Genomic DNA, 16817 nt, shown 5'->3' with positions numbered 1-16817 from the left:
CCAGTCAGTTGAGACCAGTGTTGGGCATGGGACAGTGACTGAGTTCAGAAAGCCAGCAGACTGCCAAGGTGGTGGACTGGTGGCCCCAAGAGTCATTTACCCTGGTCACAGTTCAGTCTTCTTTAATACTAAAAGGACCCCGGGCTGGAGGGCGGTGGTGGCTGGTGTTTACAAGCTTCTTGGTGCTGGAACCCTTTGTTGTTGCAGCTGTCCATGTAGGTCAGGGCACAGTGTTCCTGTGGACCTCCAACAAGACAAATGGTTATTCTCTGCTCTGTGACTTCTTATCTCTGTAGGAATGGGGAAGTGTTACACCTTTAAAGGTCAGAGCCTTAAAAATGGTCCACCCTGTATATTTCAGGCTACAAGCAACATTCTTTTAATGATTAACTTGTAGCAAAAGCAGCAGGATACAAAAGTGAAAGTAAAAGAAACATCCAATATGGAGTCAGATTTGCTCTTCCCTGTCACATCTTCAGGGGGTTGGAGGTTGAGGCTGCACCACCTGCCTCTTGCCCCATTGCCTCTGTCCTGTCTCTGGGGCCAGTGGGCACAGAAGGGACCAGCCTTCCCTCCCAGATGCCTGCAGGTCACCGTGTTGCCTGGTGATGTCTCTTCTGCTGTCCTCCAGCCACTGGCTCTGTTATCCACCTCCGTCCTCTGGAGGTGGAGGGTGATGAAGGGAGTGGGTTTCTGGTTGAATCCTTTCTTTAAAAATCCAACCAGCTTATTTAGAGTACTTGAAACTTCTATCCTTTTGTTGATCACTTTTTTTTTAATGTGTGTAAATTATATCTAAGATAGATTTTGCCATTTTATTTATATATTTATTTGCTTATTGAAGTGTGCTTAATTTACAATGTTAGTTTCAAGTATACAACAAATTGACTCAATTATATATACATATGTTTATATATTTCTTTTTCAGATTCTTTTCCACTATAGGTTATTACAAGGTACTGAGTATACTTCCTTGTGCTATACAGTAGGACTTTGTTGGCTATCTATTTTATGTATAGTAGTTTGTATCTGCCAATCCCACATTCTTAATTTATCTCTCCCCTGCTTTGGTAACCATAAGTTTGTTTTCTATGTTTGAATCTTATTTCTATCTTGCAACTAAATTCATTTTTTTGTATGGGAGTACAAATACCTCTTTGAAACTTTGCTTTCTATTCTTTTGGGTGGAATTGGTGGGTCATATGGTCATTTTATTTTTAGACTGTTGAAGAGCTTCTGTACTGTTTTCCTGTTTACTACTTTTTTAATTTTAATTTTTTTTACATTTTTTGTTTTTATCTTTTTAATCGAAGTGTAGTTGTTGTACAATATTATGTAAGTTACAGGTGTACAAAATAGTGTTTCATAATTTTTAAAGGTTATACTCCATTTATAGTTATTATAAAATATTGGCTATATTCCTTGTGTTGTAGAATATATCCTTGTAGTTTATCTTATTTTCAATTTAAGTTTTGTTTTATTTTATAGTTTGACAGTGTCATGTTAGTCCCCAAAGCATAGCAAAGTGACCCAGCTGCACACACACATATGTTCATGGGGCTGTAGCTTGTGTCTGCACAGTTCTTGGTCACTTCAGGAGCTCACAGTTGCTGTTGGGAAATGATTTCCATTTCTCTTGTTGCATTTGCCCAGAACCCAGATGACAGAATTGAGATTTTCCTTTGTCTTTCTTGTGTGGATAGGGATATTTTGGGAAACAAGGTTTGGGACTTTAGGTTCTAATAACCAGGTCTCTTTCCAGAATTCTAACGGGAGAGCCATATGGGGGCTTCCCACATGGCTCAGTGGTAAAGAAGCCACCTGCCAATGCAGAAGACGTGGGTTCGATCCCTGGGTCGAGAAGATCTCCCTGGAGTGGGAAATGGCAACTGACTCCAGTATTCTTGCCTGAAAAATTCCATGGACAGAGGAGCCTGGCAGGCTACAGTCCTTGGGGTCCCAAAGAGTTGGACACGACTGAGAGGCTGATCACACACAAACACAACAGGAGAGCCAGGGCCAAGCGAGGTGGAAGAGAAACCCTAGCAGACAACCTCAGTGGATGGAGGTGAGATAGACGGGGAGGGAGGAGGCAAACATAGTTCCAAGAGGCTGCTTTCGGGAGGACGTTCCTCAGTATGAAGAGGAACAGGCGAGGGGGCTTTAAAGGATTTGAATGTGGGAGGGGAAGGACCCGCCAAAATCCGATAACCCTGTGAGCGGGCAGAACCTCTTAGGCTGCTGCAGACACATGGGGGCAGAGCTGCCTGGAGCCAGAGGGGCTCTTGTGTGGCGAGAAAGGGGCTTGAGGCTCAAAGGATGCTGGTTTTGTTTCTGTGCATCTGCACTGGTGACTTGGTTCTCAGATCTCTCGTTATTAATACCTTGCACAGTGTTCAGAGTTAGGACCCCTCAACCCTACCCCCAGCTCTACACTGATACATACAACACCCCGACCATCCCCACTTCTGCCCCAGGCATCGTTCAGCTTCGAACTCTTGCTACACCTGTTACTCTAGACCTGTGTGTGTGGTATAGGAGTGCATGCGTGTCCGTGTGTGTGTGTGTGTGTGTGTGTGTGTGTGTGATGTGGCGTAGGATAGAGGGCTGAGGAGCTGGGAGGGTGGAAAGTGACATCATCATATTCCTACCATATAGATGTACCGAGCAAGGAAGAGCAAAAGCTGTGACCAACTGTGCCTTTGACAGCAGATCCGGTGCTCATTTCATTTATTGTCATGGCGTTTTAGTTTATTTGTGTAAAGTCATGGCATTTTCACAGAGTGGAAACTTGTGTCTTGCTGCTCACTCCCCACTGTTTGGCTTGAGGTTTTCGGGTGGAATCCACACCGCAGTAGCAGCTGGGTAACCCCCAGAAGTGCCCTTTGCAGATAACAGCTCAGGGGCCCCGCCGCCCACGCAGTGGGGGAATTGTTCCCCCTGTGTGGGTGTTTTGTTTTTTCTTTTTCTGCAAGACTGAAAGAGAGTTCAGCTGTTCTTCCTGCCTGTCACAGGGCAGCAGCCTGAGGACGCCTGCTCCCTCCTGGCGGGAACCCCTGGGCCAAGGTGAACCGGGCTCAAGAGGGGTCCACTCGCCTTTGGCTCTCATCCTCTGATACGATGGAGAGCTCGCGTGTACCAGCAGCAGGGAGGTTTTGCACGTGGCGCTCATGACCATATTTCTAAGAAAGGCTCATGAAAATATGGTATGAGAGCAGCAAAGTGACCCCCGACAGAATTATTTTGTTTTGTTTTAATGTTTTGTCATTTTTAAATAAATGAGAAGGGGTGGCTGGATCTAGAGATGATCATACTAAGTGAAGTCAGTCAGACAGAGACAAATACCGTATGATATAACTTCTTTGTGGACTCTAAAATATGGCACAAGTGAACTTATTTACAAAGCAGAAGCAGATTCATGGATACAGAGAACAGACTTGTGGTCACCAAAGGGGTAATGGGGTAAGGGAGGGATAAACTAGGAGTTTGCATTTAGCAGAGGCAAACTGCTGTGCATAAAACAGATAAACAACAAGCTTCTACTGATAGCACAGGAAAGCTATATTCAATATCCGGAAATAAACAATAATAGAAAGGAATATGAAGAAGAATGTTTATACACACATATATATGAATTGCTTTGCCATGCACCAGAAACCAACACAACATTGTAAATCAACTATTACTTCAATATAAAGAAATAAATGAGGAAGGAAGGGAAGTTTTCATTTGTCTTGTTTTAGTTAAATGGAAAGCCACAGAGTTTTGACTTTTAGATGCAGACTAAAAAATAGGGCTTCCCTGGTGGCTCAGTGGTAAAGAATCGTCTGCAATGCAGGAGACATGGGTTCCACCCCTGGGTCGGGAAGATCCCCTGGAGAAGGAAATGACAACCCACTCCTGTATCCTTGCCTGGGAAATCCCATGGACAGAGGAGCCTGGCGGACCTCCAGTCCATGGGGTCACAGAGAGGCAGACACGACTTAGACACCAAACCACCACCAAAGGTGCATCATTTTCACAGCTGACTTCTTTCTATCAATTTCTTTGATAGAATCAGTACTCCATTCAGGCCTGTGCTCTAAGCCTAATCTTAGAGTTGAAGGTACCAACCCCCTAAAAGCCTTTCAGGTCCCCTGATGGCTGGCGAGGGCAGGGAGAATGGGAGACTTGATTGTGATTAGTCCCAGAGGGTGGGCGAGTTGGCAGCTTGATCAGTTCGGAGCTGGACTGAGGTGGGCGTGGCCTCTCACAGAAAAGGCAGACACCCTGATTGCAGATTATTCCCAGACTGCCTTCAGGTATTGGTTTTGAATGAGCCCACGGGTGCCAAGCAGGAAGTGAAGGAGTCGTGTACTTTTGTGTTCTGATTTAGATTAGAAGAAGAGTTTGAAGTTCGTAGATGAAGCAGAATGGTCATTGAATGGACAGCCTGCACCCATGAACATCTCATCTTGAGATGCAAAGCGGGGAGAAGAGCGAAACAGGGCCCTCAGCCCCACTGGACACTGATTTCAAACACCTAGTGACTCCCATCTGGAGCGGGTTTGATCTCGTGGAGACGCTCATTCTCCACATTTTGTAAAAATAAACAGAGATGCCTTTCTGGCCTTTTTTCCCCTTCCAGGGAATAGTTGTTCCTGTCACGGGCTCTCTGGCTGACTGTTCCATCTGTCTGTTTTTCAGAGTTCACACTGAGGCTCCAACTAGATTTATACTCAAGGTTGCCAAGAAATTTATCCAGCGCCCATGGTATAATCTTAAAAGCAATGCCATCGTTTGGAAGGTTGCGTTCTTTTTTTAAAAAACTAATTTATTTATTTTAATTGGAGGACAATTACTTTACAGTATTGTGATGGTTTCTGCCACACATCAACATAAAATCGGCAATAGGTACACACACATTTCCCCCCACCCTGAAACCCCCCTTCCTCCCCAACCTACCCCTCTATGCGGTCCCAGAGCACCAGCTGCGGCTTCAGCGTCCTTCTTTAGATAAACTTAGCACAAAAGATTGCCCCCTGAAGAGCAGCATATGAATATTCACAGCGTGTCTGAGTTAGATGCTCTGAGTGAGGATGCTGGGGGCCTGGGTTGTACAGCTGAACTTGGCAGGGGGTTGTGGATATACCTGGTGAGAGGTAGATGCTTTTCAAGGTCCGGGGGAGTAAGGAGTAGATGCATGTTCCTCTCCATCCCCACCCTGTTTAAAAATTGAAATGTAGTCGATTTACAGTGTTGTGTTAGTTTATGGCGTACAGCCAAGCGATTGTGCTCCAGAATACATATACATACTTTCTCAGATTCTTTTCGGTTGTAGGTTATTACAAGATACTGAATATAGTTCCCTGTTCTATGCAGTGCTTCCTTGTTGTTTATCTATTTTGTGTATAGTAGTGTGTATTTGCTGATCCCAAACTCACAATCTATCCCTCTGCCACCCCCTTTTCCCTATGGTGACCACAGATTTGTTTTCTATGTCTGTGAGTCTGTTTCTGATTTGTAAATAAGCTCATTTGTATCATTCTTCTAAGATTCTACATATAAGTGGTATCATATATTTGCCCCTCTCTGTTTGACTGACTTCACTTAGTGTGATCACCTCTGGGTCGATCCATGTTGTTGCAAATGGCATCGTTTCATTCCTTTTTAAATGGTTGAGTAATGTTCTATTTCTGGGCTTCCTTGATGACTTAGTCGGTAGAGTCCACCTGCAATGCAGAAGACCTGGGTTTGATCCCTGGGTCAGGAAGATCTCCTGGAGAAAGGAATGGCAACCCACTCCAGTATTCTTGCCTGAAGAATCCCATGGACCAAGGAGCCTGGTGGGCTACAGCCCTGGGGTCGCAAAGAGTCAAACACAAGTGAGTGACTAAGACACACAATATCCCGTTGTATATATATACACGCCACATCTTCTTCATCCATTCCTCTGTCAATGGACACTTAGATTGCTTCTGTGTCTTCTTTATTGTCAGTGAACATGTATCTTTTCAAATTAAAGATTTCGTCTTTTCCAAATACATGCCCAGGAGTGGGATTGCTAGGTCATATGGTAACTCTGGTTTAGCTTTTTTGAGAAACGTCCGTACTGTTCTACACAGCGGCTGCACTGATGTGCATTCCCATCAACAGTGTTGGAGGATTCCCTTTTCTTCACACCCTCTCCAGCATCTGTTATCTGTAGACTTTTGGATAATGGCCATTCTGACTGGTGTGAAGGAATGCCTCACTGTAGCTTTTATTTCGGAGAAGGCAATGGCACCCCACTCCAGTACTCTTGCCTGGAAAATCCCATGGATGGAGGAGCCTGGTAGGCTGCGGTCCATGGTGTCGCTAAGAGTTGGACACGACTGAGCGACTTCACTTTCACACATTGGAGAAGGAAATGGCAACCCACTCCAGTGTTCTTGCCTGGGGAATCCCAGGGACGGGGGAGCCTGGTGGGCTGCCATCTATGGGATCACACAGAGTCAGACACAACTGAAGTGACTTAGCAGCAGCAGTAGCACTTTTATTTGCATGTCTCTCATGATTAGCACTATTGAGCATCTTTTCATGTGCCTGTTGGCCATCGGTATGTCTTCTGCTCAGTTTTTGATTCTCCATCCCCTTTTAATCTCTTGTCTGGTATCCAGGTGGTGCCTTTGTCTTCTAGGGATCTTCTGGTCCAGGATCCTGGCCATCTCCCCAGTCAAACCTACTCATCACATATCTGTTGCCACCTCCACAAAGTGATCTTTAGGGGAATATTTTGCCTGCCACCCAAAAGATCTTTCTCAAATGCAGACCTGTAGTGCTGTTCCCACTCAGGAACCTCCATGGGCCTCCTCATGTGGAGTAGCATACGGAATCGCCTGACCCTTAGCAGGGGATTCCAGACCTCGTCCCCAGCCTCCGTCTCCTGCTACTTAGCCGCCGTGAGCTTCCTGCCTCCTTCATCCCTTGCTCTGGCATCTTCCTTTGAAGAATTAACTTTCTTTCTGTCTTGCAGCAGTGAACTCCTCTGCACCCTCCAGTGGCCCCTTCCATGTTATCTCCTCTTCCCTGATTTGTCAAGGAGCCATATTCCTTCCTGTTGTAGGTCTCAGGGCTGCTTCTCAGAGCTTTTCCTTTTTGGTCTTTTCCTTCCCGTCTCAGGTAGCAGGCTGGAGAGGCAGATTGCCTTCTTCTTCCCCCAGCACGTGCCCCTCCAGATCAGAATGTGTGAGCACCACAGCCCAGCCCTTACAGCCAAGGCCATTTGGCAAAGCCATTCTGTGTGGGTGGTCTGGGAGGGACTGGCTGGTCTTTCTCTTACGCTATTTCTGAGAGATGACCAGTCTTTTACTTTCAAGAAGATAAGGCACCCAACTTAAATTGATCAACACAGCTCAAATGAAAATGTAGAAACATAAACAAATGGAACTTCCCTGATGGTCCAGTGGTTAAGAGTCCTCCTTCCAATGCAGGAGACGTGGGTTCAGTCCCTGGTCGGGAAACTAAGATCCCCCCTGCCGCGGGGCTACTGAGCCCATTGGCCACAACTGCATAGCCCATGCACTCGAGGACCCACACACCACAATCGGAAAGAAGCCCGCATGTGATTATTAAGACCTGACACAGCCAAAAATAAATAAATACATAGAAGCGTAAGCAGAGTGTTTTGTGTAATGATAAGCTAATTAAAAAAATGACCAGCTAATTCAAAATTTACATATCAAGGCAAAAGACTTAGAATAGCCAAAGCAATTTTGAAAAGGAACAGAGTTGGAAAAGTTGTACTTCGTGACTTCAGGACTTATCCTAAAGCTTCAGTAGTTGAGATAGTGTGGTATTGGTGAAAGACAGGTATATAAGTCAATGGAACATAGTAACATCTACAGGTAGACCCACACATAAATGATCAACTGATTGGCACAAAAGTGCCAAGGTAACCCAACAAAGAAAGAAAAATCAAAACCTGAAAGTCTCAGCCTATTCCTTACGACTTGTATAACAATGAGCAAAAGTGGGTCATGAGCCTAAAGTAAAAGCAATAAGTAAAAACTTTATAGAAGAAAACATAGCAGGAAGATCTTTGTGACCTTGGGCCAGGCAAAGATTGCTTCAGACACAAAAAGCATAAACTATAAAAGTTGGTAAAATGGATTTTATCAAAGTTAAAAACATCTGTGCTGTGAAAAACCACTGCTAAGGAACTAAAAGAAAAACAAACCATAAGAAAATATTTTCAAAACACTTATCTGATAAAGGACTTGCATCCAGAATACATGTAGAACTTTCACAAGTGTCTGACAGAAAAGCAATTTAATAAGTGGGCAAAAATTCTTGAACTGATATACTTGACCACAGAACAGCTGCAGATGGCCAGTCAGCCTATGAAGAGTTCAGCATCATTAGTCATTAAGGAAATGCAAATTAAGCACACGATGAGATGCCATTATATGTATATCAGAACGGCTTAAATACAAAACCCAAGCGCAAGGATAAAAGACAAAACGCAGAAACCCTGAAGACATGCACGTGCTGATGAGGACCTGGAGAAACAGCAACTCTCATCCTCTGCTGGTGGGAAGGCAAGATGGTGTGGCAATTTTGGAAAACACTTCGGTAGTTTCTCATAGTTAGTTGCTCAGTCATGTCCGCCTGTTTGGGACTCCATAGCCTGCCAGGCTCCTCTCTCTTTGGAATTCTCCAGGCAAGAATGGCAACTGGAGTGGGTTCCTCCTCCAGGGGATCTTCCCGACCCAGGGATCGAACCTGGGTGTCCTGCATTGCAGGCAGATTCTTTACCGTCTGAGCCACCAGGGAAACATTAACAATTACCTTACTGTATGACCTAGTGACTCTACTCCCAGATTGCACCAAGACAAGAGAAGTGAAAACATTTACCCTCACCAAGACTTACATGCAAATGTCCACAGCATCTCTATTGACAATAGCCGCACATGGAAAACAGTCTTTACTGTCCTTCACCCAGGAAGTTGGATAAACAAACTTCTACATCCCATATTTCACTGGCACGTCTGTACCTGAAATATGACTCAGTAGTAAAAAGGCACCCCACGGAATGAAAGAAGCCAGATTTGAAAGCACAAACTGTATGATTCCATTTGTATGACATTCTGAGAAAGGGAGCACTATAGGGAAGAAAGGGCTTCCGAGGTGGCTCAGAGGTCAAGAATCTACCTGCCAATGCAGGAGATGTGGGTTCGATCCCTGGATCAGGAAGATCCCCTGGAGAAGGAAATGGCAACCCACTCCAGTATACTTGCATGGGAAATCTCATGGACAGAGGAACCTGGTGGGCTACAGTCCTTGGGGCTGCAAAGAGTGGGACATGATTGCGCGACTGAGCACTCACACACACACAGGGGAAGAAAACAGGTCAGTGGTTGTCATGGCTGAGGGTGGGGCTGAGAAGGCGACATGAGGGATTTTTGGTGGGGGTGATAGACATAATAATCTAAATTTTGGTGGCAGTTGCAAGACTGTACATGTTTGTCAAACCTCAGAACTATTTCCATCGAAATAGATAAAGCAAATTGTAAAGAGGGGCTAGAATGACCAAATTCGTGCATCACACAAGATATTGTTACAGTATTGAAACATCAATTTGTTTAAAAACTTCCTGTTGTTTTTGAACAGAAGCTGCTTCAGTTTCAGCAAAATTTAATTCAACTGATAAAAAAACTAAAACTATGAGCTTTCAAATAGAAAAAAGCTCCAGCCTCACAACTTTCAGAATGGTTATCAGAGACTCAGAAGACAAACCTTGGAGACAACAGAAGCGGGATCTTCTAAGAAATGCTGCATCACCAACCAACTTGAATGAAACGGAGAATAATGTGTTGGAGAACAGTGAGTCCAGGATAAAAACTCAATTTAGTAGAGGTGGATTTTATGAAAAAGTTTTTAGGACTTTGCAGACTAATTTTCTTAACTAAAGTTTTCCTCACGTGATATATGGTAAAAATCTGTACCTAAGTAAATATGTTTTCAGTGGAAAAAAAAAAAAACCCTCATAGAACTGTAACTCCGAGAATGTGTGAATTTCGCGTTGAACTAGAGAGTCATGGCTGGAGAGAGCCCAGGACCCTCCCAGCGCTGAGGCCACGGAGCCTGGGGCCGCGGGGACAGTCCTGCTTCCACCTCTTCGGGCTGTGGTCTCAGGGGCTCTGCCTTTGGGTTTAGGCTACCTTTTGTAGGCTCAAAATGAGGCATCCATTCCCTTATTTTGTTCCCTTCACCATCTGCAGTGAGGAGAGTGGACACCTCTAACAAGATGCAGTTTAACTGGCTGATCTCTTGGAGCTGTTTCACAGATGTGGTCAGGACTTCTGTCGGCCTTGAACTTCTTATTTAAAAAATTTTTAAAAATTTATTGTTTGACTGCCCTGCATCTTCATTGCTTTGCAAAGGTTTTCTCTAGTTACGGTGAGCAGGGGCCACTCTTCATGGGGGTGTGCAGGCTTCTCATTGCTGTGGCTTTTCCTGTTGTGGAACATGGGCTCTAGGGCATGTGGGCTTGAGTAATTAAGGCACCTGGGCTCCAGAGCGCAGGCTCAGTAGTTTTGGGGCACAGGCTTAGTTGCTGCATGGCATGTGGGATCTTCCTGGATCAGGGAGTGAACCCATGTCTCCTGCTCTGGCAGGCGGGTTCCTATCCACTGCACCACCAGGCAAGTCCCCGTGGGCATTTCAGGTCAAAAGGTGCTGGATGGAGCGAGATCCTCTCAGTGGGGGTGGCTCAGCAGGCAGCAGTTTGATTTGACCTCATTCTTCCCCCGCAAGGCTGCTGCCAGGGCAGGGAGCACCGGAGGGGCCCCAGGGTTGCCTGGTGCTAGCTCTTCACCCCCGGGCCCCCTGTCCACCAAGGGATGCTGGGATGACACGCTGGGCCGGGCTGGCTCCCTCCATCGGGGAACGGAGGCCCCAGTGCAGGTGCCTGGGGTCACGTTCCGAGAGGCGCTGCTCACCTCATCCATCTGCAAAACTCCTCGGCCGGCTGGCCTCTCCCCGGAGACCCGGGATATGGGCTGCAGCTGCTTCTACATCTTGCCGGGGAGAAAGTGGTGAGAAGACAGCTCTGTATTCCACCCCCAGCCGCCCGGGCGAGTGTGGCAGGGGTTACCCTAACTCCCACTTGGTTGATTGCTCTGGATGGCGGGCAGGGGACCCGGCACCCAGTGAATGGGGCGCCTTCTTCACAGAGAAGCGAGCTGGATAAAGTCCAGTGGCAGGATTTTCATCATTCTCAGAGAAACAATTGTTCTGCCCGGCTTGGGGCTACTAAGCAGGCCAGTGCCTATGGCCGCCCTGCTGCGTGAGGGGACATGCCGAATCTTCTATGTGTTTCTTTGATCAGTGCCCTAATGCCCTGGTCCAGCGGGTCACGTGGCAATGGGCGTGCATCACCCGTTTGATGGGAGCAGCGTTTGCCAAGGCCCTGCCAGTGTTTCCGTGAGGTGGGGGAGGACCTGGGGCTCTAGTTCGGGCTGATGCTCCGAGGAGCCTGGCACAGCCGGCGCTTCTCTGTGGCTTGACCTGCAAGCTGGGCTGGAGGTTCCGCACACCTTCATCCTCAAGGGTGCTTCTCAAGTTTCTTTTTTCCTTTTTTCCTTGCTAATATATTTTAGCTTAACCCTGTTTCTTTCTCCTTTTTAGATAACCTATTTGTTTTATTTTTGGGTCTTCGCCGCTACCCGCAGACTTTTCTCTAGTGTCAGGGAGCAGTGGCTACTCCTCGTTCTGTTGCGGGGGCTTCTCCTTGTGGAGGAGCAGAGGTTCTAGGTACACAGGCTTCCGGAGTTGGGGCTCCTGGGTCCAGGTGGCACTAGTGATAAAGAACCCGCCTGCCAATGCGGGGGACAAAAGAGACATGGGTTCCATCCCTGAGTTGGGAAGATTGCCTGAAGGAGGGGATGGCAACCCACTCTGGTGTTCTTGCTTTGAGAATCCCATGGACAGAAGAGCCCAGTGGGCTGTGGTCAGTAGGGTCCCAAAGAGTCAGACATGACTGAAGTGACTTAGCACCCATGGGTTCTAGAGCAGGGGCTCAGTAGTGGTGGCACAGGGCCTTAGCATCCGCCAAGGCTTTTAGGATCGTCTCCGACCAGGGATCGAACTTGTGTCCCCAGCATTGGCAGACGGATTCCTGTCCACTGTACCACCAGGGAAGTGCCTGTTTCTCGAGCTTTAATGCACAGTTCGATTGGTGAAAGGTAACCCTGAAACTGTTGTGCTAGCCACAGAAAGTTCTAGGTTCACCTCCTTTGAGGCATCAAGGTAACTTGTTTATGAAGCTGTTGTGTATGAATGACATTTTGGCCTCTTCTGTGATTCAGACTGCCTGGACATCAAAAACATTCTGCAGACTCTAAATTGCAAAGGGGAATGGGCCTCCAGGGCACCTAGGATTCCTCCTAAAGGGGCTCTTCCTGCGTGCCATCTGCTGTGGGCCCAGTGCAAGAGGAATTGTGCCAAGGCAGCTTTTTTTTTGTCTTCCTGAGGTGTCTTATCACTTGATCGTGTTTCCTGCTGAGGTTGGTAGAGCGTCAAGTGCCATGCAGAGAAGTAAATATGTAAATTTATACTCCCCTGTCTTTTATAAGGCAGACGGGACTGCTGGTCGCAGCAGCTCGCTCTGTTATAAAGACAGTCTCTGCCTCCTGGGAGCCTGTGGGGGTGGAGAGGGTGATGGAGCTTGAGGCACAGAAGGAGCTTCGTGTCCCCATGTGTAGGTTGTCTGCTGATGACCACAGCATTTCTCATTGGAGAGCAAGTTGCCATCTCATCCTCATCCCCATCCATGTTGGTCTCCTACTTTGTGGCGCATGTGTGGTTATTTATTTACACCCCAAGACCAGTGGTTTTACACTGGGGTGATTGTACTTCCCAGGGATATCTGGTGATGTTTCTGGTTGATCCAATAACGAGGTGCGGTACCAGCGGCATCCATGGCCAAGGATGCTGCTGATTACCCCACAAGGCACATGACACTCTCTCCCCACAGAGAACTGTCTGGTCTCAAATGTGAACAGTCCCAAGGTGGAGGGAGACTGAGCGCTTCTCAAGGTCGGCAGAGCATTCGTTCCTCTTCCTGTATTCAGGGCTGGCAGGCATCAAGTACCCAGTAGCAGAGATGGGATCAGATCTGTTATTAAGAGGCTCATGAGCTATGTTGGCTTCTGTGTTGACAAAATACCAGCTAATATTCCCTGAAAATCGTTTGGTTCTATTTTATCTCTTTGCTTGTTTGTTTAAACATAGAAATTAAATCAGGAGAGAATGGTTGTTGTTGATTAGTCCAACTCTTTGTGACCCCATGGACTGTAGCCTGCCAGGCTCCTCTGTCCATGGGATTTCCCAGGCAAGAATATTGGAGTGGGATCCCATTTCCTCCTCCAGGGAATCTTCTCAACCTAGAGATCAAACCCGAGTCTCCTGCTTGGCAGGTGTATTCTTAACCAATATGGGAAGCCCATATTGTTGCATGGTGGGGATGTGGGGGGGGAGGTGGTCCCTGGAGATGACTCATATGGCTTACAGCCTTGTTCCAGCCTCAGCCTCTGGGGAGGCGTGTTTGTTTGTAATTAAATGATTAAATTAAATTAAATGATGATGTTTGCGCTGGAAGGGCAGGCTATGCTGATAGAAAATTTCCATCTGAAATAAATTTACTGACGTGAAAACTGAGTTGGTTTCTGGAAGCATGTTAAGGAGACTTCAGGTGGTGTGTTGATATCACAGAAGCCATCCACAAGGGCTGTCTGTGCGTCAGAGGTCTAGAAAGCCTGCTCAACCCCAGGGGAGTGGGGACCCCTCTTCAGGTGATCCAGGAGGGACCAGGATTTTCCAAGTTTTCTTTTCATCCCTTGAGAAGAGGAGGGAGCAGTGGCCCTTGTCTGTCTGGTGCAGGGTTATGAGTTCAGAGACCACTGCTCTGCTCAGCTGGTCCCTCAACCTCCCCCACCCCAATCTCTCACACCTGATGTAGGACTTGGGGCCAGGAGTTGGGGGGAGGAGCCACCAACCTGTGTTCCAAGACACTCTTCCCAGCTGAGAGAGTTGGCTGACCCCAAGGAGACTTTCGTTCTGAAGGAAAACCTTTTAGTGTCTTCTTTTTATTTATTTATTTTCTTTTTTAGTTAATTTTTATTGGAGCATAGTTGGTTGACCTTGTTGTGTTAGTTTCACTTGCACAACAGAGTTAATCAGTGACACGCATGCTTTTTAAGATTCCTTTTCCATAGATGTCGTTACAGAGCGCTGGGCAGGGCTCCTGTGCTGCCCAGCGGGTTCTTGTCAGTTTCCTGTGTTACCTACAGGGTTCTTGTCAGTTTCCTGTGTTACCTACAGGACTGTGTCTGTGTCAATTCCAGTTTCCAGATTTATCCCTTCCCCTCCCCAACTGGTAACATAGGTTTGTTGTTTTCTGCATTTGTGACTCTATTTCTGTTTTCTAAAGAAGTTCATTTGTACCATTTTTTAAAGGATCTTCTTTTCAATCACATATCCTTTGTGATGAAAGTTGATGGGGGAGAAAGAAATGTTAGGTGTTAGAGACAAGTCTGTTCATAGAAGAGGAAATTGTGTTGCTTCTTCTTTCATACTTGTTACTTTTTTGTATACCTGAAACAGGGTAAAAGAAAAAAAAAAGTGGTACTACTAGTGCCTAGCAATTAACCTTGAAACCAGTCTTGGTGGGGATGAAATGGAAGTGTGCTATGCTTTAGACACTGTAGACATCCCCATTTAAGATAAGTATTACTGATTCTGTTTTATAGGCTTAGAGAGGTTGGGGAATTTGACCAAGGCCACACAGCCACTTAATAAAGATGGGTCTCTTTATGGTATATTAGGAGCCCCCACTAACCTGTGAATACAATATATACCATTTGAGAAAATGCTCCAAACAAATCAAAGAGCATCTTTACATGAGGAGATACAAGATACACCTGATTGATGGTCAATGATGTAAACCAGTTATCCCTTTGTGTCCTCAGAGAATTAATTATAGGAACCCTTGGGATACTAAAATCCAACGATGCTCATGTCCTATATATGTAAATAGTATTTGCATAAAACTTATGCACATTTCCTACATGCAGTGTACATGCTATGTATGTAGCTCCTGGTATGCAACGAATTCAAGTTTTGCTTTTTGGAACTTTACGGAATTTTTTCAAATATCTTTGATCTATTGCTGGTTGAATCCACCAGTGTGGAACCTACAGATTCTTAGGGTTGGATGTACGCAGTGTGTAATTGATTGTGTCTGACTCTCTGTGACCCCATGGACTGTAGCCTCCAGGCTCCTCTGTCCATGGGATTTCCCAGGCAAGAATACTGGAGTGGGTTGCCATTTCCTTCTCCAGGGGAATCTTCCCCATCCAGGGATCGAACCCGTGTCTCCTGCATTGGCAGGCAGATTCTTTACCACTGAGCCACCTGGGAAACCCAGATGTACATAATGCGTTCCATGAAATAAGAGAGAAGGCCTTGTATGCTAAAGGGATATACAAAGTAAATCTCAAGTCTTGCTTAGAATAACAGCTGTGCTGATTTTATTCAGATGCTGCTACAACTATCTGATAATTCTGTGTGTCAGTCTTCTTCATCCATTCTTGTCTTGTTGCACTGCAGTTATTTTGTATCAAGCAGGATGCCTTTCGCTATGAGTAACAGGAAACCCTGGCTGAACTGTTTTAAGTGGTAAGTGGGTTGTTTTCTCACTTAATGATTCCTGACATGAGGCAGTTTCAGGGTGGTTATTCAGTAGTGTCTGATACCCTCAAGGACCAACGTTGCTTTGATCTTTCCTCTCTGCCACCCTCAGCATATTGGTTTTGTCTTTGACTGACTCCTTCATGGTGACAAAATGACTGCTGAGGTTCTTGCTGTCACATGCTGATACAACAGCATTTTGCAGAAGAGTGTCTATGTGTCACTTTGTAGCAGTTACTCCCCCCCCCACCCCCCAAAACTCTTCAGGAAACCTCCCCTCATCTCTCATTGGCCAGATAAAGTATCGTGAGTTGGTTTGATGAAGCACAGTGACCCGGTGGAGGAGGGTGTTGACATGAATAAAACTGGGACTCTTGATACTAACAAGGATAGGAAGAGGAGTTGGACCAACAACTGGAAATGTTGCATATTTAAAACATGTTTTTATTATGGCAAATTTCATACACCAGGGGCATAGCATAGGTAATTACCAAATACTCTTCTCCTGGTTTCTACAGTTATTAATATTTTGACCATTTTAGTTCATCTCTGTCCTGCCCTTCTCCTGCTGGAGTATTTTAAAAGGAATTCCAGATGTATCATTTTTAGGTGCTTTGTATATATATTGCTGTTGTTTAGTTGCTAAGTCGTGTCTGACTATTTGTGATCCCATGAACTGTAGCCCTGACCCCATGGACTGTGGCCTGCCAGGCTCCTCTGTCCATGGGATTTCCCAGGCAAGAATACTGGAGTGGGTTGCCCTTTCCTTCTCCAGGGGACCTTCCTGACCCAGGGACTGAACCGGCGTCTCCTGCATTGGCAGGTGGATTCTTTACCACCGAGCCACCAGGGAAGCATGTATATTTCGAGTCATTTCTATATGTCTGGTCACTCACCAAGGAGGAAAGCTGTTTCAGGGACAAGAGATTTGTGAAGACTGACCCGGGATTAACTACCTTTTTGCTAAAGAGAAAAGACTAAATCCCTTGAAACAAAGGAGCATGAGTATCCAGGGATGAGGGTTTTCTCCCCAGCTTTTGTTCTGGCTGCATCTGGAGTCCTGGGAACGCTAGGAAACAGGTGTCCTGGGAAGCTCGGGGGAGCTG

At 46.0% G+C, this 16817-nt stretch overlaps 1 protein-coding gene across 11 annotated transcripts in view; it reads left to right on the top strand.

The window, feature by feature from the left end:
- ACOXL (acyl-CoA oxidase like) overlaps positions 1–16817 on the top strand; it is a 352738-nt gene that overhangs the window by 96048 nt on the left and 239873 nt on the right. The window lies entirely within an intron of this gene.

The sequence above is a fragment of the Cervus canadensis genome, chromosome 5 (assembly GCF_019320065.1).
Source record: "Cervus canadensis isolate Bull #8, Minnesota chromosome 5, ASM1932006v1, whole genome shotgun sequence".
In the NCBI taxonomy this organism is placed as follows: Eukaryota; Metazoa; Chordata; class Mammalia; order Artiodactyla; family Cervidae; genus Cervus; species Cervus canadensis.
The sequence above is the reverse complement of the archived record's forward strand: the minus strand, read 5'-3'. Positions and strand labels throughout refer to the sequence as shown.